Genomic DNA, 23,181 nt, shown 5'->3' on the forward strand with positions numbered 1-23,181 from the left:
CTGAGCCTCCACTCTGTGAGGCCCCACCTCTAAGCTGCTACTCTGGTAACTTCTATCTTTTCCCTTCTGTTCCCAGAGCCCTTGGGGTAGTAGTTGCTTATCCTTATTAACTCTAGGTTCACCCCAGTGTTCCCTCTTTGCTTTGAAGGCCCCCAAAACCTATGTCATCATTCCCTGCATTAAATCTTCCTTGTTGAAACTCTTGATGTGAATTCTGTTTTACTCATTGGACTCTGTTACCATCACTATTACATGACTTCTAGCAAGTAAAGGGGGGCTTATATTTTCCTCCTTGCCTTTTTCTTCCCCTCAAGTATTTATGAGTGTTTCTAAAGTATGTTGTAAATGTCCTCAAGAAACATCCTATCAGCCACTCTGGGGCATCTGCAGTGTTTTTCTTCTTCCCAGTTCCATATGATGTCTACTGCTAAGGACTTGAAAGCTATGAAATTTAGGTCCTGCTGATAGGCATTGAAGGTGAGGTTCTCCCTGCAGATCCAAATATGGCAAGCCATTCTACTCATTCTGCCCCTCAATCTACTGTGCCCACCCCTTGCTCCAAAAATATCCATCATAATATAACCTCCACTCTCTAGGGCTGCTTTCTTTGATGTACATTACAAGTTACTTTTGTGTTGGGCTCTCAGTATCTTTTAGACATTTAGGGAATAGCTTCCACTTTTACAGTCCATTTCATGGGGCTGAGCTGCAAGGTAATATGTGTCACTGATAGAGGGAATTGCTTAGAATTACCCACATCCCCGTAGAGGCAAAGAGGCCCCACCCCCATGCCTGCCCAACTTCAATCAGAGTATCATCTGTTTTATCTGTTTTATTTTCCTTTCCTCTGAAGATTTCATTTGTACAAAGGAGTCTTCTGCTACAAAAAACTTTTCAAAACTGCTAGCATAGAACCTCCTGGTATGTCCAGACTTACCTAAATCCAATGGTGAAAATGCCTAAGTTTTAATCTAGGACCACCGCTACAAATGTAAAAAATATTTGTGTGGCCTGTGATTCTTAGGATTCAACATAAAAATTTCTCCCAAATTTTAGAACATGTAAAAAGAATGAATTTCTCCCTTATTTGTTGAAAAATATTGCTGTGTGTACATGATCTTCAAGAAAACTCAAGGCCTACATTCCTTGAAATTGTATTCGTGGATGCAAAGAACTTACTAGAAAAACTGTAGTAGTTACACTTACTGCTTTGTAGGCACTAAGTACAAGAACTTCCATCAATGAAAAAGATCATGAATCAGAACCCCTGCATTTCACTAAACAAGAGAAGATTAAGAAATGTGTTGAGCTTCAGAGATTTCTAAGAAAACATTATACTTTGTATTAATATGCATTAGTTCCAAGGAGTAAATGAAAATTGCATATGAAAGGGATTTGAAAGTTAAAAAGTACTAACAAAAGTAAGGTGTAGATATTTGCAATGCTCTTCTCAATAAAAGTGAATACCTGGGAAAATATTTGAAAAGGTAAAAAACAAAAGAAAGGTTAATGAAAATACAAAATTTAAAAGAAATCAGAACTCTATATAGGAGGAAGCCATATGAAAAGAGGATTTTTTAAGACTGGTTTATTTCTGTCAAAGTGATAAATTCACTATATGCTAGTGTTTATTAGTTAAAACAAGCAAAATGTGGGAAAATATTAGTCTTTAAAAACTGAGCCATTTACTTGCGATAGTTGCAGTAATTTCTCTGTGGTTCCATAGATTTCTCAGATTTTTTTTCCAAAAGAAAATGGTTCTTAATAAGCATTTCTGTAGAATTTTTGGATGTGTTGTATCCTGATGTAGTTTGGAATGGATTGCTCTAATGTAGATTTTTCTCTCACATGGTGTCCAAGTTAATCTCAAAGGTAGCTTGATGGTTTTCACATATATATTCAGTTAGGCTAAATATTCTTTATTTCTTATGATATGACTTTTAATTGGTAAATAACACTTTACTCATACTCATATTTAGTTTTCTTATTTATGATCCATTTAATCCAGTAGGAATAAATGAGACTATTATTAGCCTTAGTGACTATTCCTTGACCCTTGTAGAAAGACATGTATTATTTGGGGATTTTCTGCCTGAGTTCAATGTTGACCGTTTATGCTTTATCACAATCTATATCTTAACAGCACCATAGAGACATGGTGAGTATTTTTGATCTCTTGATTGATAGGACAATAAGTTTCAATGACTTTATAATACTTTTGAAGAAGTTGGACATATCTTCCATCATGATAACAGAAAGGTCAACTCTCTCCCATCCTTGTGAACAAAGAAGTTTTATTTGACTCAGACTCCACACCATTCCAGTCAACTGGCCCTGTTATTCAATTTCTAGCAGAAAAGATTGCCTAATATTAACTATCCTAAAGCCAAAACAAAATTTTTGAAGGATCTCTAATTAACTAGCTGTAGCTAATGACTCTATGGCAAAAAGTGCTAGTTTTCCCCAAAATAGGCATTCTCCCCTATTCTTTTAATAATAGCAACTGGAATTTTAGGTGATCACATGGATGCCCAGAATAAAGATTTCATTTCTCATCCTCCCTTGGAGCTAAGTATAAATATTTAATTAAGCTCTAGTCCAGAGGATATGAGTAAAGTAATGGGCAACTTCTAGGTCTGGCCTATAAAACAGTATAGTAAAGTAATGGGCAACTTCTAGGTCTGGCCTATAAAACATTGTACATTTTCTTCTTCTTCCCTTCCCACTAGCTGGGATGTGGATCTGATGGTGAGTGCTACAGCAGCCATGTTCAGCCATGAGATATATGCCACGTGTTAATAAAGATGGAAAGTGCTTTATCCAGTTCTGAACTACTTTTATGTGAACTAAGAGAGGAATAAGCTTCAATCTCATTTAGGTAACTGTTATTTTGGCCTTTGTTACCATATTCAAACAAGTATCCTAACTCGCAAAACCCCAAGTACATAAAAATCTTATACTAGGCTATTGAATAGAGTGTCTAGTTCTAGCTCAACTACCTATTACCAATATGAATTTGAGCAAATGACTGAAAGTCTCTTATCCTCAGGTTCCCTTCACTTCTATAAAATGTAGGTTGCTATGAGGATTAATATAGTTAATCCATGTAAGCCTTCAAAAATATTAGTATATTAGAGCAGTACGTCAACCCATTAAGTTATATATAAGTATTTTTGGCAAATAACTATTTCAAGCGTTTCTTTGGAAGTTACATCACTAGTTAAACTAAATTAGTTATATGTCATAAGGGCACGTCAGTGAGATCTTTCGAAGCTCATATGGGTATTTGTTACCATCCACAAGTTTCCTAGGTTAAATTTTTCTATGGTATAGTACTTAGTGATCTTTATTACTTTTTGGTTGTCAGTTGGATGGGATTCTAGAATTGATTTTTAAGTAAAAACCCTAACTTTATCCATAGGAACATCTTATTTCATTTCCATTAAAAGGTAGGTAGACCTTATATTGAAGCCTGTGTCCTGGAGGCTCTATAATTTTCATTCAAGTTTGTCAACCCTCTTTCCAGCTTGAATTCTATGGACCTGGAACAGATGTCTAGAATGTATGCATGCTAGTGACATTTTAAAGATTATTTCTTTAAACCATGCCCACCAAAAAATTCTCAATAGTTTTGCTACAAGAAATAATAGTCAGTAATCTTTGAGCATACCTATCAGATACAGGGCTCTCGGTGTTCCCTAATTACACTGGATTAGCTTTTCTAAAAGTTCTGAATGTGGGTCCAAAACTAAAGGTGTTACACAAAAGTATGTTTTCCTGATCAAATAAATTTAGGAAATGCTAAGTTAAACACGGTTAAGCAGGTTTCTTTTCTGCAGGAGTCCCGTGAAGACTTTAATATGATAACGTGTGTCATAAGTCTCTAGAAGAGAGCATTGATTGAAACATTTTCCAAACTTACTTGGTAAAGTAGCTCTTGTTTTCATAAAGCATTATATAGACCTTGTATGAAACCCTAGTCTGGAAATGTTAATTCTGTGATTGACTTAAGCAGGGCCTTGGAGAGCTAAATGGGTTCTCTGTTGGCATAACCATCCCATCAGATTAAATCATTAGTCAAATGCTTTCTTGCCCCTATACCTTCCTCCTTTAACCGCTTTAGACACTATGCATTAAAATAATGACTATTTCTAGGGCCTGTCCTCAGGCCCGACTTAAGCTTTCTCTTTCTCTGCTGAATCTTGCCACTGAGGTCCCTCTAGGCCTAATAGCCAAGAACCTTAATTTTTTTCGGGGCTTATCCACTTGCTCTGAATTCATCATGTTACTAATGTGGCTTGTGGATGACCTGCCTGGTAATTTTATTGACTGAACCCATTTTTTTCCTCACAAGTTATCATGAGTATTCAGATTCTCTTCAATGTTCAAAGTTGCCACAAGGAACCTGAAAACTAGGATTTGAAATGCATGCATCCTAGATATTATAACTAAATAAACTACAAATTTCATTAACAGAAGAAATTTGAATCAGGACATTGATGGCTGTATTATTGATACAATATGCAAGAAGATGTGTGAGGGAGTGGGTGGACCACTTTGAAGACTTGGGTTGTTATTGTTTTGTATTGTTTCATGGGATGATTACAGTCTTGTACAGGCCTGTACCCAAGACACACCTCGCTCAGTGAAAGATTTCCATCAATAACACAGAGATGAAAGCTGCTGTTAAGGTCTGTTATCTGGGCAAACCTTTGGCTAAAGATGCATGAATAGTCTAGTTCCAGTCACTACTTAATAATAATCTAGGCCCAAGGGGAGGTGGCCCGATGTAGTAATTACAGTGAGCTAGGCCTATACATCTGACAGTGATACTAAGCTTGCACTTCAGCTGTAACTTTTTCAAAGTATGTGACTTTGAGTAAGTTACTTAAACTCTTAAACCCCTAAGTACCTCATCTATAAAATGAGGCTAATAGTGGAATCTGATTCATAGAGTTGGTGTGAGGATTGAGAGGGTTTTTATACTGAGCTTGCCTGTGGGTTGATAAATATGACCCCAATATTAATACATATAGATAATATTTAATAAATATGACCACCCACACATGCTCACATGCACGCACTCCTGCAAAAATGCAAGACCCCAGCCTTGTTGATGTAGTAGCATGTTCCTTTTGTCATTGTTCTACCAAATGATATAATTGGCCATAGGCTCTTATCCACTATTCTCGTCATGTTAATTGTAGTACATAATGTAGTTTCAGTTTCAGCTTTGAAGAAGGTAGAACAACAGTCCACACATCTGCAGTAAATGTCAGCTATCTATGAACCTTGCTGAAGGCTGTGGAATGTCTGAGAGAAGTTTGAGGTGGATACTCAGTCCCCAAAAGGGACTGAGGAGAGGGTGTCAAAAGCCTGAGAGGAAGAACTTCCAACATCTCAGGAGCAGCAGGTGGAGTCCAGACTCCAGCAGTGGTTGAGGGGCAAGGAGTGAAGTGGGGACAGAGTTGGCAAGAGCTAGGAGAGAGAGAGAGCCAGGAAATTACAGCTGCACCTATCATTTAAGAGATAACCTTTCCTCTCCATCTCCTTTTCCCATTGATGTGAACCTTGAGGGGTCTGATGCAGCAGCTAGTGAAGTAAGGGAAAAAAGTCTACCCTTCCGATCCTATCCACCACCCCAAGGAAGGCTTCCAAACCTGAAGCAAACTTGTGGGAAAGGGAGTGTTGACCGAGGACAGTACTTTTTTTTTCTGCAGTACGCGGGCCTCTCACTGTTGTGGCCTCTCCCGTTGCGGAGCACAGGCTCCAGACGCGCAGGCTCAGCGGCCATGGCTCACGGGCCCAGCCGCTCCGCGGCATGTGGGATCTTCCCGGACCGGGGCACGAACCCGTGTCCCCTACATCGGCAGGCGGACTCTCAACCACTGCACCACCAGGGAAGCCTGACAGTACGTTTTATATTGAATGAATAATACTGGAATTAGTCTGTTATGTTAGATATCTGAGACTGGACTTTTTTATTACATACACTAGACTGTTCTTGTCATAGACACAGTTAATAAAATCTAAGGATTTTCATATTTCATTCAGGGGCAGTAGAAGAGTAAGTCCAAAAGCATAGTTTGAAAGGGACAATGGAAGAAAGACTAAAGTTCTTTGTATTTAGTGTTCCCTGTTGAATTCAGCTGGTTCGATAAAATATTTACCTATCTGAGGATTGTATAAATGTTTTTTTTTTTTAATTTAAAAGTGCACTCTGCACTTCTGAAGCTAATCTAATGAATTAACTTGGTGTCTTTTTTTTTTATATTACTTTAGTAAAAAATTGTCCCTACCCAGGGCAAAAAATTGTCCCTACCCAAGGCAAGTGACTGCATCCAGTGCTGTTTTATTTTCTTGTTTTTCTGAAGATGAATAAAAAACCAAGAAACCTTCCTTTTATAGTGTCCTAGTAACTGTAATGAAAAAGCCAAGCATTCGTGGCTGAATGAATGCATGAGCAGTAGTTCCTTTACAAGTGAAAGAAAGCAAAGTTTATTCAAGCATGACTGCCACAGTCTCCTTTATAGGCTTGCAAAATGTACTGGGTAGACACAATGTATTCTGATTGCTAAACCAGGCTGAAGTTGCAGTAGTGTGTGTATGAGTGTTTCCACAGGAAAAAATATAAAACCATTACACAGGATGCTACAGAAACCATGTGGAGTGAAGGAAATGCAAACCTGAGAGTTGTGTCTTTGAAGGTCTGTGCACCTGCTGTGGCGCATAAGTGAGATGGTATGTCATATTTCACACATAGAAAATGATCAAATGGCAGATAGATATCTTTTCTAAAAATGTGTTTTAAAGAAACTGAGAACACTACCTTTTCAGACAGATAAACAGGATATATGGAACTTTGTTTTCTAAAGTAAGAACAACAGACGTGGATGGCACGGAAGTTTTAGTAAGCAATGTACAAACTGCACATGAGGTCAATGGTGAAAGAACTTTTAACTCATGAGTCCATGTCTGGCACTGTTAGAGACAGAGAGAGTAAAGTGGTTAGCAGCTTCATTCTCAAATCTACCAAAACTTTTTTTTATGAAGGGCTGGGACATTTTTAACCTCTGTTCCCCTTTAGCCAATCTATTTTTAATTACCTGGTTTGGGGGAAATTATTAAATTTGTTTATATAACACAAAAGAGGCACCTCATAGTTAAAAACTTAATTTTTCCCTAACATTGGGATTCTACTGTAGAAACAAGAAGGATGAATCGACTTGATTGTCCATTTTATTGTCCCTAAACACAGAGATATCAAATAACAAGTATCAAATATTTTTTGTAAATCCCTCAGAAAGCTGTGACTCAGACATATCTATTATTTGTAAGTTGCAGTCTGCAAATAGACATATACCCTTGAAATATCTACAGATTAGACTGTGTACTTCTTTTGGATAGGTGGAATAGAAGAGTGATTAAAGGGATGGTCCCTGTTAGAAGTCTGTTTTACTGAAAAGACTCTTTTTTCACTTTGGCTTTTCTTACGAAGCATTGTTTTCACCTCTTCAGGAGACTTGGCTCTTCACGTCATCCCTCTACCATGGTTCTGAACAAGGCAGTTCTCTAAACATGGGGAGGCTGCATTAGGAAAAAAAAAAAAAAAAAGCATGGTCCCTGGAATCATGCGAATGTGCTAGCTATCATATAATACATTTGCAACTTAAGCTCTCTGCATCTCAGTTTATACAGCTGATGTAAGAGCATAATAATAATACATTCCATCAAGGGGTTATTTTGAAGATTACGTAAGATAAGGAAATGATTACATTCTCTCCTGCTTCAATCCCTTTGATGCCTTCCAATCAACCTTCTGATAAAATCCCCAAATCTGGACATGGCCTATACCATTGTACATAATGTACCTGCCTGTTCCTTCAACTTCATCTTGTCCTTTCTTCACTGTCTAGTTGAAAGACCCTCTTTCAGTTCCTCAAAAATTCCTGATTTTGGCTAACTCTGAGGTTTCACAAATGTTCTTCTTTGCCTAGAACACACCTCTGTCCTCCCACTCACATGCACAGCACACAAGCTCACTCCCACTCAGCCTGTACTTCTCAGTTTAAACATCGCTTGTAAAGAAGAATCTTCTGATTTACCATACAAAACCATTCCTTCCCCTTATTATTCTCTTGCATAGAATCTCATTCGTTCCTAAAACAACAAATGTTGGGGTACTTTGTTTGAAATGAATGGAAAGATAGACAGAAATCAGGCAGAGAAGGAATCAAACATTACTCTTCTTAGCTTTTGACAACATGCCAGGCTCTGGAAGCTATGGATACATTCAAACCTCCCACAGGTTTTACAGCTTGGAAGAGCAACACAGAATTCTGGCTCCCTGTGAGAAAGAGGGAATGAAAGAGCAGGGCTCATGTGGCCATTTCCCCCTTCCAAAAACACCAAATAAATAAGTCACTACACGATCGCAGGGCAGGGTGTGTATGTGGGTGGAGGTAGGGAACTAAGAGGGTTAGAAACTCACTACACAAGAAGGAAAGCCTGGGAATAGGGGAAAGCAGTGCCTGCCTTCTCAGTTAAAATGTATTAATTTGAACCATAGGCAATGACCATTTCTGAAGTTAAATACAGACAAATATCAGCAAATTCATATGGTTTAAAGAAAATCATACATGTATAGATTGTATACACATGTAAATATATAAATACAGTATATAAATTCATAGATATACTAGTAAGATATGTAATATATATACCTATGTATATGTATAGTACACATGTAGTGTACTGTACTATAAGTTATATATATATGTATACATACATTATACTATATATATTTGTATGATCTTTGGGTAATATCTGCCTCTGTTATCATACTGTAACCTCCAAAAAGATAGTGAAGTAGGTCTACTTTATCTCTGCATCTCTGTGACTCATCACATCTTATAATAAATACAAAAATTTGTTGAATGAATAATAGTTGCAAAGTGTTTAACATGTTATTTGACTTATTTTAAGAGCTCAGTAGATGCTAGCTATTCTGATGATCACACCGGTTAGTGCTTTTGCTGATAAAACATTATTGATGTGTAGGTTATTGACTTTTGATCTGGGCTCTGTATTTCTAAGACTTCCACTTCAGAAATCCATAAGTTTGCCTCCGAGGGTCGCTCATATAGCTGGTCTTTCACTGGTCAGGATTTCAGGCAATATCCCATAGTCGCATCTTCTACAGCGCCTAAGTTTTAAGCAAGCAGAACTAGGGTGAGGAGAGACTATAATAAATTACAGAGTGTATTCGTGTCCAAAAACGGCAGTCAGTTTTCCAATCTGTTCACACTTGCTTTGTGGGAATGTGAATTCAGTGTTATCAGACATTCTGATTTTTCAAAAGAAGCTGAAAATCCATATTTTAATGTAAAATCTTCTAAATCTGAGAAACTAATTAAAAATTGCTAAACTCTATGTAGTCAGAAAGATACTCAGACTTCATGCTGCCCGTGGGCAGCTAGTTTGTGACCTCTGCTTTTATGGTAGTTGTCCTTGTGGTGAGGTTTTATCAATCCTTTTCTTGTTTTTCATTTACCTTTTACATGAATATTAGTCCGTGCTTTTCAAATTGGTCTTGTAACAGTTTAATTTCATTATTTTGTAAGGGATCTATTTCTAGCTGTTGCTTGTGTACTTCTACCTCTCTACTTTGCTTCTCTGAATCCCTCCCCACTTCTTTTTTCCTTGATGTCAGAAGAACTCTCAAGGTTTATTATCTTATTTATATTATTTATTTATTTTAAGGGCAGCATTTTTAGCCAAAGGAAAAAAAATGAAACGATATAGTATTTTCAAGCTATAGCAGAAAGAAATGGAATTTTGTGATGTATTTAGTAACTCAATTTTAGAAATACTTGAGAAAGATTGACACAACAAAGTGAAAGCAATGATGTTACACTCAGCTGATGTATTTCATGTGCAAATCCACTGAGTGATAGTTAGGATTTCTGGACATCTCTTTTTTTTTTTTTTTTTTTTTTTTTTTTTTTTTTGCTGTACACGGGCCTCTCACTGTTGCAGCCTCTCCCGTTGCAGAGCACAGGCTCCGGACACGCAGGCTCAGCGACCATGGCTCACAGGCCCAGCCGCTCCGCGGCATGTAGGATCTTCCCGGACCGGGGCACAAACCCGTGTCCCCTGCATCGGCAGGCGGACTCTCAACCACCGCGCCACCAGGGAAGCCCTGAACTTCTCTTAACACTGAGTTTTCCTTAAGAAACTTTTTTCCGTATAAAAATAAAATTAGATTTTTATGTTAGCAGAGGTAGAAACTACTGGGTGTTCACAACTCTGAAATGCAGTCTACTTTTGGATACATGATTATTTTCTATACTATGAGAAAAAAAATTCACTATTAAACTATGATATAACACTATTCGTTTAGAATTTTTATTATGTATACATATGAAAATGCTCTTTGAGAATTATTTAGACATAGATTTTTATCAAATCTTACACAGCCCTGTTTCTTTGCCTTTCTGCAAAGAAATCTAGTATAATCTTTTTGAAGACATTTCAAATGACAGACTCAACATGTGTAGCACTGTCAGTGCGAGTAACTTCAATGAAGTGTTGACAACATAAACATCTATGATCAAGTACATGAACATGTAGGCAATGACAACTATGCTATGACGGCTGCCTGGTCAACAGCAATTCATTTTAAGATGAATTTCCATTTCAGAAGTAGTAAAGTGTTAAAATATGTGTATCTGTATCAGTGAAATACTCTAATCCCTAGAGCCTAAATGAGTTCCTGAAATATTAGTTTCATAGGAAAATTTGTGTTCACTTTTTTCTTGATATTATTAGTGGTTTCTGAAAAACTTATATTTTAAAATAAATTATTTCCACAATACCATCAACTTTTAGTCAATAATTGAATTGATTGAATATTTTACACTGCTCTTTTGTCTACCTTACAATAAGCTATTCCCTTGTGGTGAGAAAGAGTTAAGAAAAAACTTTCAAAGCAACTCTTAAAACTTGTAACAAAGTACTGAAAAGAGTCAACCTAATGAATATATAGCATTTCAGTTTAATAAAGCAAACATTTATCTAAGGCCTTATGGTAAGTACTTCAGAGAATTCAGATATAAGATTCCAGGTATCCATAATGCAAGGCAGACTGACAACAATACTCTATTAGAGGTAATAGTACTTCAGTTATACAAATATTTAGTAATAAGAAAAATGTCTCAATATCCATAATGCAAAGCCCACTGACAAAGTGCTCCAATAGCAGTAAAAAGAAAGGGTAATGGGAAAATCCAAGAGAGAGTGTTGTATGTGCCTGAATATACTGTACATCATTTTCCCCCCAAAATTAGGCATCAGAAAAAAGGTCCTTATGGTCAAAACTTTAAAAGTCTTCTCTGAGGCAACATAGCAGAATGCTTAAGGCATAGGCTTTGAATCTACATTAACTGAGTTCAAATCCTTTCTTCCTTATTTACTACTTGTGAGTTCTTTGATGGAATAATCTTTCTATGTCTTGGTTTCCTCACTGGCTAAAAAAAGAGATAATGATAGTATCTACCTGTCAGCCCTGTTGAGAGAATTGAGTTCATAAAGTGTAACAATGCCCGGAACATAGAACCTGTGTATCATAGGATCTCTACCTGCCTGTAATTATTGTACATCAATCTGAACTGCAAACTACAGAACCGTGGGAGTGGGGAGTGTAGCCTAAAACATCCTCAATCAATCCTAGTTTAGGATACATACAGAAGCCATCTGATGAAATTGGTTAAAAGGAGGTGAAGATATTTAAAACTGATTAAGCAATTATTTATGGGGTATGACCTCACAATTTTAAGTGTACCATGTTACTGCAAGCATCCTTTTAAAAACCAGTAAAAAAATTGGTGAATCGTTAGTGTACATATTTGGGATGAATGAGAAAAAAACAACTTCTTAATATAAAGCAAGCAGGAACTTGTGGTTTGTAATAAAATTCCTAATGACAGAATCGTAAAAGGTTTCAGCAAATTAGGTACCTTCAAAAATTTAGACAAGTGAAAATAATATACTCTGAAAACAAAACAAAACACCTGTGATTCAAAGTGAGGCTCCAATGAAGTCATTGATGTCAAAGTTGCAAGTTAAAATTTGAATAAAATTATTTTATAAAATATGCATGGAAAAGGCAGTATTTACACATTGATATATAATTTTACTTTTATGAATAGTTTATCTAAAATGATGAATTAAATATTATAAGTAGACATATGCCTATTTTATCTACATTCCTAAAATTTTATGTTTGGCAAAAGTAATATTGTATTTTCCTTTATAGAAAAATAGAGGGATTACTTTAAATTCTGTTCTGTAATAATTCTGGGTGTCAGAGATTTGGAAAGGCTTGAGAGGGAGGTGGGATTTGAACCTAGTTTTGAAGAATAATTGGACAAAAGAGAATAGAATTAGATGTATTGAGAGACTACTATTTTCTAGGTGCCTTAGATATGTAATCACATTAAATTCTCACAGGTATTATTATCCCCAGTTTACAGATGGGGAACTTGAGGCTCAGATAAGTTGAATTTGCTCAAAATGTCACAACCTACTGATCAGGCTTCGTTTTGAGCACAGACCTTTGCAATTCCAGCACTGTGTGCTTTCCCTAATAGGCAATCCAGTGCAGAGGATGGTTCCTGGAGAAGACTGGGTTGGAATTCTCTCTGTTTTATGGAATATTTGGTGTAAATCATGCAACATCTTTTTCCTAAGTTTCTCCTGGTGGGGATAATAACTCTATCTTTTCAAGGAGCTGCTGAGATTATTAAATGAGCTTTTACAAGTAGATTGCTGGGAATAGCAACTGGCACATAAATGCTCTATGGGTGTTCACCTTGATGATGTAAGGAGAAAGGGAAGGAGAAAAAGGACGGAGAGGGGGAGGAGAGGATGGTTTTCACTCTCTCAAATTGCCTCTTTCAGAAGTAGAGTGCATTCTAAGTAGGAGAGATGGGCAGAGCAAAGACATAATTTGACAAGGACAGAGGTATCCGTGCTCTCTCACTAAAAATGGAGGAAATAAGGGTTGGAGTGGGTCATTTTTGAATAAATCCAGAAATAAAAATATATGTTCCAAATACATATTTGGAATAAATAAATAGGTGGAAATTAACTGGGACTATATACTCCAGTGGCCTTGGCAGTAAACAGATTTCCACACATCAATTCTTATAAAGATATTTTTCCTGCCTCCTTTTCTGCCTGAATGCCTCACTCTGAGGGCTGCTAAATAAATAATGTATAGCCTATGAATACAGCCTAGATGTGTTCAATTTATCCACTATTTACTACTTAATCTCTTTAAGTCTCAATTAAGCCTATGTTTATAAAACTGGAAAAAGAATTCCAACTCATGGAGTTGTTGTACAACATATACAACATATATCTTAGGTGTTTGGCTAGAACTTGGTATGATTAGTGCCTCAGACGTCTTTTATTTTCCTTCATATATGAAGGTTCTTAAGATCAGCATACTTCTTATAACCAATGTATACTTTCAATGAGGGAGCATTGTTTTTCTTTCACTTCCCAGAGCTATTATTAAATCATTGGTGTGCCTTACAGTGCTTAACTTTATTTCCCCTCAGAGAAGACTGTAAATCTAGGGGTCGTATTGTATTTGCTAACCACTGTATTTTCAAACTATTAAAAAGTAAATGTTCAATAGAATTTTCAAACAATAAATGACAGAATAATAATCAAGGAACTAAGATATTGCTGCAAAGAGGCACAAATTCTCAGTTATTTTATAAAATCTACCAAGAGAAGTAACTTGAGGACTCAGTATTCAAGTAACGATGCTTGACGTTCTGAGACATACCATAACTGATGTAAGAATTTTCGTTTATTTATAACCCACCTTGTTCAGAAAAGGATTTAAGATGGCTTACAAAGATAAAAATAAATGACAAGTATGTGAGAACTCTGAGGGAGAGGAAAAAAATAAAAAAACCACAACGACTATGGACTTAACATAAAGTCAAGAAAGAGCCACAAAAATAAAATTCTACAGGAATTTAAAAAAAAGACAATTCTCAAGGTTTGGGAAATGTCAAGAAAACTTTCCCAGTGGAACTAGGGCTTGCTATAAAGTATGTAGTTTAAAAGAAACTGGAGATTTGGTGTCTCTGGAGCATGCTTGCCACAGCTGTCTCAGAGTCTCCCCAGGGGCAGGAGGGTGCTTTTTGATGGGCAGGTGTTTTGGTGAAGATGAGGCCTCCCTAGGGCCTGGGCTCCTGGGAAGCCTCCCACACTTCAGACTTCACCAGTTATTTCATTTTCATAATAAGCTCAGAGCTTTCCCTAATTGCTTTACTTCCATCAACAGGTCTAGGGGAAAGATAAGGACATTTCATCTTTTCAGGGAGACAGTTTCAGGCACAGCCTGTAAAAAGATGTTAACTAAAAAATAAGGAGCTGGCCCTTGAACTCACCAGCAGACAAGTGGATTTTATGGACACTTAGGTATTCTGGGGCGCACAAGGGTTTTTCTTTTTGGATTCCTGTATTTTCTTGCTGTCTTATTTTTACTTCCAAGGGCAGAGTGTCAAGGTCCAAGTCCAAGGGGAAATGTCTTTCCCGGATCTAACAATCTCAGGTGCCAGAAGGACTAGGGCAGGGTTATCCCTTCCCTCGGAGGTGGGGGCGGGGGGGGGGGGGGAGCGTGGAGACAAGAAAAGGGAATTTAAAAAATCAATGAGGAGGCTGTGTTAGTTCAGATCTAAATGGAAAATCACCTCCACCGCTTAAAGCTGTGTCTGCTTGGGCAAGTTGTTCTGCCCCGCAGACTCCTCAATTAGAAAACGGGAATATTAATCCCCTCCTCACAGAAACGTGAAGGAGGATCCGATATAATGCATTCAGCCTAATCAGCACGGGCCTTGGTAAATAGATTCCCGGGCCCATCGAATGTAACTTTACGCAGAAGCAGCCTGGGAAAATTAGCGCCCTAGATGAGTCTTAAATTTGGGAAACGCTGAGGCAACCTGGAAAGTACTTAGTAGAGTAATACGAATAACCTGTGGTGGTGAGGTTCCGCCCACTTGACAACCCACCCATCAGTGCGTACCGACCAACCAACTGGCCGGCTGTCCGGAGCCAGGGTAGGGTCACGGGCATCTCCGTCCCAGGAGGGTCATGACCTCGCCGCTTTGGGCTTCGGGACGCGTCCTCGCAGCTTGTCCAACCCCGCCGGGAGCCCCGGGGGCGAGGTGCGCCAGGTGGCGAGGGTGCCAGGCGCGGCCAAGTCGCGGCGGACTGAGTCAGCCACCCAACTATGCTGTGGAACCCGGGAGGCCGGCTCGGCTGCCCGGATCGCTGAGCCCCGCTGCCCCCACGCCAGGCGCCTCTCCCCGCCCCCGCTGGCCGGGAGGAAGCGGCCGAGGCGCGGCGCCGAAGCACCTGGGCAGGGCGCGGGCGGCGGGCGCGGCGCTTCCGGAGCTGCGCGCAGGTCCGCGCTCCCCGCCTCCAGGTGCGGCGGTCGCGGCGTGCCGGCCGGAGTGACAGCGCCGCCCGCGCGGCCGCCTCCTGGAAGCAGACGCCGTGCGGGCAGCTGGCGGGGACAGGGAAGGAGGAGGCCCCGCGCCTGGGGCAGACGGGTGAGGACCTATCGAACCGGCCGGGAGAGACGCCGGCGCTTCGTCGCGCCTCCCAGGTCCGCTGCCCGCGCGCAGGGCGAGTCCCGAGGGCCGCAGTGAGCTGGTCGGCGGGGCCGCGACCGGCGCGGGAGGACCGTCTCGGGCTGAGCCGGGGCTTTCCGGCACCTTTCCGGGTAAATTTCCAGAGCGCCAAGTGTTCGGCTCCGGTTTCTGCCCCTTGGATTTCGCTCCCGCATGTGGGCGTCTAAAAGGAAACCAGAAGTGGGTAAGTGACACAAAAACTCCGCTTACTAATGGGAGTTGACTCGGGAGGGTGACAATCCGGTTAGACAACTAGACCCCTTCCTCGAAAAGGAGTTGCCCTTTCTTGAGTTTCAGGTACCAGGTTATTTTCTCGGTAGAGATAATGAGTTTGCTCGGATCTCCGTGCTCCCCCGCACCCTGCTTGTTCTACATTTTGAGACGGCAGGCCTGTTAATTAACTTTAATTACAATAATTTGTCCTCCACTTGCCTGAACCCAACCTTATACTCGAGAGCTGTCGACAGTGAGTTTACCAGATTGATCTCGTTTACTTTTGGAGACAGAGTCTCCTGGGAGAATGGTTGCCTATCTCATTAAGTAAAGTAAATTCATCCTCGCTTGTTTTCTTAAACGTTTCCTTCACCTCCTTGCGGCGATCTGGAGCAATTTTGATTTGGGGGAAGGCTTTGTGAAATGATATTGTGAACTATAATCTTTGATAATTACAGGCAAGTTAGAAGCTAGTTTGTGTGGAATAGTGACATTTTAGGCTGTCGCAGGTTTGTATGGTGACAGCAACTTTTTTTTTTTTTTTTTGCAAGCTTGTCCTTGAAGTAGGCTGCTCAGTGGAATATACCCTTTTGGTTAAAAAAAAAGAAGCGTACTGAAAAGTAAGCTATTTTTAAAAGTACATTTAATCGGATGTCACTGTGATTACCAATAACAATATCGTACTTATAAGCTCAGTATTGATTTCCCCCCGCACTTAAGCACTCTACACCCAGACGAGTTTATGGAACATTGCCCATAAATAATTGGAAGATGAAGTTATGGCTGTTTTAAAAAGGAAGCTAACTTTTTTAAGGGGGGAAAAAAAAAGAAAAATATTTTTGAACTCTTAGTTGTGACTTTTATGCCCATACAAGAGAAATATTGAGGGGAAAATCCTAATGACATTCCACTGTTCAACTATGTTTAAAAAAGAAAGAAAAAAGTAAAATGGGTCATGGAACTAGGCTAGAGGCTAAAGTGGAAATATCTCCCTGGTTCCTTTTCAAACAGATATTTAACACATACGCACTTAAGGTGGGCCTTAACACCAAGAGTGTTTTACATAGACTTGATTTGTCAGTACTAAAAGATTTATTTAAATTAAAATGTACCTAGAGGGGAAGTCAAATGACTTGTTAAAACTTATTTATCTGGTCATGTGTGTGTTTGTATTTTTTCCTTCCTCTGTAAGCCTGTCAGATTTTATATGGATTGCCCCTGAAAGGAGAAACGGATGGTACATTAAAACACACACACACACACATATATATATACATATATGAATTTTTCCTATGTCTCTTGTGTATTAAATTTTTTTTTGAATGAAAGATTCTTTGAATTCTATAGTGCTTCACAGTTTTCAGAAGATTCGCACACATGATTTCATATAATCCCATAACAGCCCTTTTTTTCCCCCACCTACTCCTGTATTACGCCTTCCCCTGTTCCTCTCCCCACTGGTAACCACTAGTTTGTTCTCTATATTATCTGTGAATCTGCTTCTAAAAACAAATTCTTAATCATCTAGCATCACTATAACTTTCTAGCAGTGTTTGGCTCATAGATATTCAGTGAGTACTTTTCAATTCAACTACTTACTGTGATCAAGTATAGGAGTAAGATTATAATGAATTGCAGTTTTCTTGGAAACTCTTACATTAGCACCATAAGACTGAAGTTTTAAAAACTCGCTTAGGACTCTGGGTTGTAAACTTCATGATAGTTGAGAAGTTATTTCTTTTTGCTTTGTTTCTTTCTATCCCACCTCCTTGCAACTTTGAGAAAGTTTGGTGCAAGATGCTATAAAAATGCTACTTATAAATGACAACCATTGCTTTTAACAAGTGGTTCTTTTAATGTTTTCTTTTAACAAGTGTTTTGGTTTTTTTTCCCCTTGTTTGTTGGCTCATTCATTGAATCCAATTTTTGGACTTTCTAAACTGAGGGATTTTGGGAATTTTCTGTAAAATATTAGTTAGGTAAAGAACATCTTATTAATGTTGGAAATAGTTCTTATCTTTGACCAAAGGTGATTTTTTTTTATAAATTTATTTTATTTATTTATTGTTTTTAGCTGCATTGGGTCTTTGTTGCTGCGCATGGGCTTTTCTCTGATTGTGGAGAGCGGGGGCTACTCTTCGTTGCGGTGCACGGGCTTCTCATTGCGGTGGCTTCTCCTGTTGTGGAGCACGGGCTCTAGGCACGTGGGCTTCAGTAGTTGTGGCACGTGGGCTCAGTAGTTGTGGCTCGCGGGCTCTAGAGCGCGGGCTCAGTAGTTGTGGCACACGGGCTTAGTTGCTCCGCGGCATGTGGGATCTTCCCGGACCAGGGCTCGAACACGTGTCCCCTGCATTGGCAGGCAGACTCCCAACCACTGCGCCACGAGGGAAGCCCTGACCAAAGGTGATTGATGAGAGACTAGAGGCTATGAGATGTCTTCTCAATCTTTTCTGTAAGTCCTGGACCACTGTAGTTTATCATTTTAGGTTTTTTAAAGTATTGGCTAGATTAAATACATATTATAGCTAAACCTTTTGCTCACTATTTCCTTAATTGAAATAGTGGTCAATGGTATTCTCTTTGCATGATCCTTTCTAATTAGAAATTTGACCTGTGAAATTTTTACAGTTTTGACTCAGAACAAACTTACTTCCTTACCCATGTTATAGAGGGAACAAAGGAGCTCGGACATGGACTGGAGTAATCATTTTGAGCAGCTTCAGGGGTAAAAACTACTAGTGAAGAGGTGGGGAGAATTATTTTTCTGTGTTATACTATTTGTGTACCTGGTGGATGAGTAGGTGAGGGAATACTCAGGAAGGAACAAAGAAGATAAAAGTAGGATGCAAAAAAAGTAGGATGCAAAAAAAAAGGACTTTTGGTTACATTACATAGCTTTAGGAAGAGGAGAGAATGGTTTAATCAGTTTGGAATTGGAAAGATGATCAGGGAAAGGTAGAAGAGAAGTGTGGTCTCCATGCTGATTATCAGGTGATGGGCTCCTGGGGGTGGTTGTGGTGAAAGTAGTTGCCAAGACACTTGCACGGTATCTTGATGAAGTTCACAATATTTAAGCCCATCCATGGCCACTTCCAGCTTCCTTTTCTGTCATCACCTTTCATTACCTGTTGAACCCTAGGTCCTTCCCAGCTATTCTCGTCTCCTTGATTGCCTGAAGATAGCTCCCTCACAGCCCCCTTTGTGTCATTCCTTCTACTTGAGATACTGCTGTCTTCACCTGCTACGTTTCTTCCCATACATCGTGAAATTCCCCTCCATAGCTCCTTCACTGACCACTCCATCCTCAGAGTTCTGAATTGCTGCATATTTCACTTATATTCATGGAGTTGATTTGAGATTTTTGGAGTTCCTTGGCATTCTTGAAAGATGGTGGTGCTACTTCTGTATGTAATTAAACATAAAACAGTACTTAAAATATAAACCATGTGTAAGTCAAGGTCACAAAACTTGAGTTTGCTCATCATTATTCTTTAAGTGCTTTTATTCAGTACATTCGAGTCTTTCAATTTTGGTGTTCCTCCTTTACTGGCACTTACTGACTAGTAAAGAACTGATCATATGCATGCCATTTTCCCTTGCTTACAGCCATGTCTAACCTATCCCTTTAGATTTTAAACTCTTGGAGAGAATACATTGCATTTTCACTTTCTTTATAGGACTTAGCACTGTTCTCAAATGAGATAATAGGTAGTATCTTGAACTGCAGATATTTCCCCCTGTTATCTTTGAGAGAGTAGTTAGTGTTCCTTAAATATTTATTGAATGAATAAATGTAAATAAATGAGTCAATAAGGTGAGAGACATTTGCTGAGATACCCTCTACCTAAGAAAAAGAGACTTTGATAATTACAGAACCAATAGGAATAAGCCCTCAAATTTAGTTGGAAAAGAGGTCAGGGTACTATTTATAAATGCTAAGAGAGGAAACCATGCACAGTAGGCTATTTTGAAACATCTGGTTGTTAGTCAAAAAAATGTGACTCAAATTCAGAGCAATAGTGGAGTGTACATTTGTACTAAAATTATAAAATTGATATATATAATATAAGTGCATATATCATAAGTATACATTTTATAATCTTTTTATTGAAGTATAATATCATGCTAGTTTTTATCTCAGCCAATTAAATGTTAAAGCTGTGCTCAGTGTAGCATGAAATAGAACAGAATCCTGAAGAATATGTATGTACCGTGCTCATATCAAGAATTCTAAAGGGTCCGATTTTCCTTTCAGCTGTCAGGAAACAGATGTGGCTAAACTGTAGAGGGGGTAGGAGGGGGCTGGCACCAGGCAGAGGCAGCTGCCCAGGTTTTAGGGTCACTCAGGTAGGAGTCCTCTACAGTGGTGCCGGTTTTGGCTTATTATGACTTTTCATTATCCCCACTCCTGCTCTTGTAGGAACTCAGGAAGATTCTTGACCAAGAATTAATGGGCCCACATTAAAGGTCTCTGAATTAGAATTGAAAATAAGTCTCAAGCATTAGGCTATTAAAATCTGGAAGGACAGTTTGAAAGAGAAAAGACTTACTGAAGCTGAGAAGATTTTCAAGCGACGTAACTAGTAGGATGTTACTGAAAACACCTAAACCCAGGTACTACTTATGCTAGTAATAACTTCTCAGAATAAGGAAAGGAATGATCACTACTGGCCTTCACTGGATGTGGAAATGGATATTAAGTTCTAGATTTTGAAAGAGTTGTCTTTCAGATTGCCCAGAAAAAAGTAATCCGAAAGTGACTTAGTCTTTTCTCCCTGATCCAAACTGCAGAATGCTTCTGCCTGGAGCCCAGCTATTTTCAGCTCAAACCTCAGTTATTCTTCATCTAGCAGCCAATAATTACATGCTTATTGCTTGCCAGGCACTAAGACCTTTATGCATATTTACTCATTTCATCCTCAAAACAGTCCTGTGGGGTAGGCATTATTGCTTACAGATCACTGCTTCCAGATGACAACAGTGACAATAGTGCGACTCAGAAAAATAAAGGAACTTTCCGAAGTTTATGCAGGTGTCACATGGCAGAGCTGGGATCACTGGTCATCACTGTGCTTGTCCCAAGTCAAAAGTCTTCAGGTAAAATCATCATTCTCGCTACTATAACCACATCTATATTTTACTAAATTAATAAAACTATGTTTACTGCTGTGTGAAGTGCTTTGTGGGTTTATTAGGAGAATAATTTACAGTGCTAATTGAAAGGAATGCAGTTTTATTAGGCCGGCAGAAGAATGCCAGTCACACCATGTATGACCAAGTGCACTATTGTATACAGTGGATGAATTAATAATCAGCCAACATTTTTTGCACACTTACAATTCATGTCAGGTACTGTTCTATATACGTTATATATTTTACTTTAATTCTAACAGAAATCCTATCAGACATGTCGTCTTCATTTTATAGACAAGGAAACTGAGCTTCAGGGAAGTTAAATAACTCCAGGGACACAGTAAACAACTGGGAAAGACAGGGTTGGAATTGCAGGCAGCCTGACTCTCACTCTTTGTGCTTTGTGTACTATGGCCTGAATATTGCAAAGAATTAACTGTAAGTGACTTGTAGGCTTCCATATTTACCCACTTACATGGACACATATACTCACAGCTGCAAAGGTATAGACAACTTGAGTTTGCAAGGCATGGTATATTTCGGCAGCATTTCCCTAGTGACTCTAAGTCCTTATGCATAACTAGACAGTCCAATGAGAGGGAAAATATGACCTCCTTGATACTCCTCTACTATTAAATCAATTGCATAGCTTTTAGGAGGCATCACCGTTAACAGCACAGATTGTGGAGTCCGACTCTTAGAATTCTGGAATCTATCTGCTGTTTATCTTCTGTGTGGCTTTGGGCATGGGTCTTTCAAGGCAGCTGTGAGGATTGAATGAGATCCTATACAGATGGTTTGTAAACACTCCACATATATTGGCTATTACTATTAACAATGTAAGTCTGAGGGAGAATGAAAGCGATGGTTGTGTTTTGATGAATGGGAAAGAGAATGCGTAAGGTAGAGAACATGGGGCAGTGAAGGTCAGAGCCTGTGGATGACTACAGTTCAGAGAGAAGGCCAGGTTGAGGGAACTGGGTTTCCTGTAAGGGGTTAAATGGGGGTAGTGTTGCCACAGGCTAAGGTAGGTGACTGATGGTAGGGGAGAGGCATACTAAATGACCAAGTTTACAGCTTTTGAGGTGAAAGTACTCAGACTAGAACAATAGGGTTCTTGACCTCTGACCTTTTGTAATCTGCTCTGTACTGTAGGATGGAGTAATACAACAACAAGTGTGCTTTCTCAAAACCACTTCCTCTTCTGCATGGTTGTAGGCAACAAGGTGGAACGATTTGTCTTTATGCATATGTGGAGTTAACATCTTGGTGTTAAACAGTGAGTTTGCTTGATATGCAAATACAGCGATCCCTATTTCTCGGGACTATATTCTGTACAGAAACAAAGGTGGAATTCTGTAAGACCTGTAGCCAGAACTAACTAGCTCAGTGTATTATTTATATGCAGCGCCCTAAGTTTTTAAGAGATTAGCTATTTCTCCACATTAGTAACTTGAAGTCAGGGACACTTCTTTTAATCATCTATAGTGTTAGGAATCCTTTAGGGATAGCTGATTAGCTGTAAAGATTTGGACAAGTAAAAATTGTACCTGAGGTTTCTACCTTGGGTATCATTGTAGGATGTCCTAAGTCATCTTTCTTATCTACTGATGCCACTCAGTCCTTATGACCAGCAAAAGAAATTTCTTACACATTTCTTGATTTCTCCCTAGGAGATAGTTCCACTCAGTTGGGGACCACCGTTCTGGAATACAATAAACTTCCCTTGTTTTTAGAATGTGTAAGACTTGTATTGATGACACTGAAAAGTTTTGCTACTCATGTGGCAGCCTAATTTCTTTTATTTGGTACACATCTTCTAAGGTTCCTTTCAGTCCTGGGATTCTATGATTGTTAAGCCATTATTTTGACATATTTGCAGGCTTCTAAATACTGTAAGGTTATGTTTATGATATTAAAATGGTGTGCCATTTAAAAAAAATGGATTAAACTTATGAGTGAATTCAGTTGTACTATGCTACTTTTTACCTCCCATAAGATATTAAAATCAGGCAAAGGTGATTCCAGAAGTTGTCAGCACTGAATACTTAATGACTTTATGGTTTACTGGAGTGACCCAGGGTTTTCAGTTATTTTCTTTCCTAGTTCAACTAGGGAA

At 38.9% G+C, this 23,181-nt stretch overlaps 1 protein-coding gene across 4 annotated transcripts in view; it reads left to right on the top strand.

Annotated features, from left to right (window-relative positions):
* Positions 1-15,538: 15,538 nt before the first annotated feature.
* ARAP2 (ArfGAP with RhoGAP domain, ankyrin repeat and PH domain 2) overlaps positions 15,539-23,181 on the top strand; it is a 200,215-nt gene continuing 192,572 nt past the window's right edge. For 3 of the 4 annotated variants that reach the window (XM_060012718.2, XM_060012721.2, XM_060012720.2), the window contains exon 1: positions 15,539-15,900. The gene's annotated coding sequence lies outside the window, so the exon portion shown is untranslated. Of the gene's footprint in view, positions 15,901-20,977; positions 21,027-23,181 lie in introns of those variants that run through there. The other variant, XM_060012719.1, reaches the window with a different exon arrangement.

This window comes from Delphinus delphis, chromosome 5 (assembly GCF_949987515.2).
Source record: "Delphinus delphis chromosome 5, mDelDel1.2, whole genome shotgun sequence".
NCBI classification, from domain to species: domain Eukaryota; kingdom Metazoa; phylum Chordata; class Mammalia; order Artiodactyla; family Delphinidae; genus Delphinus; species Delphinus delphis.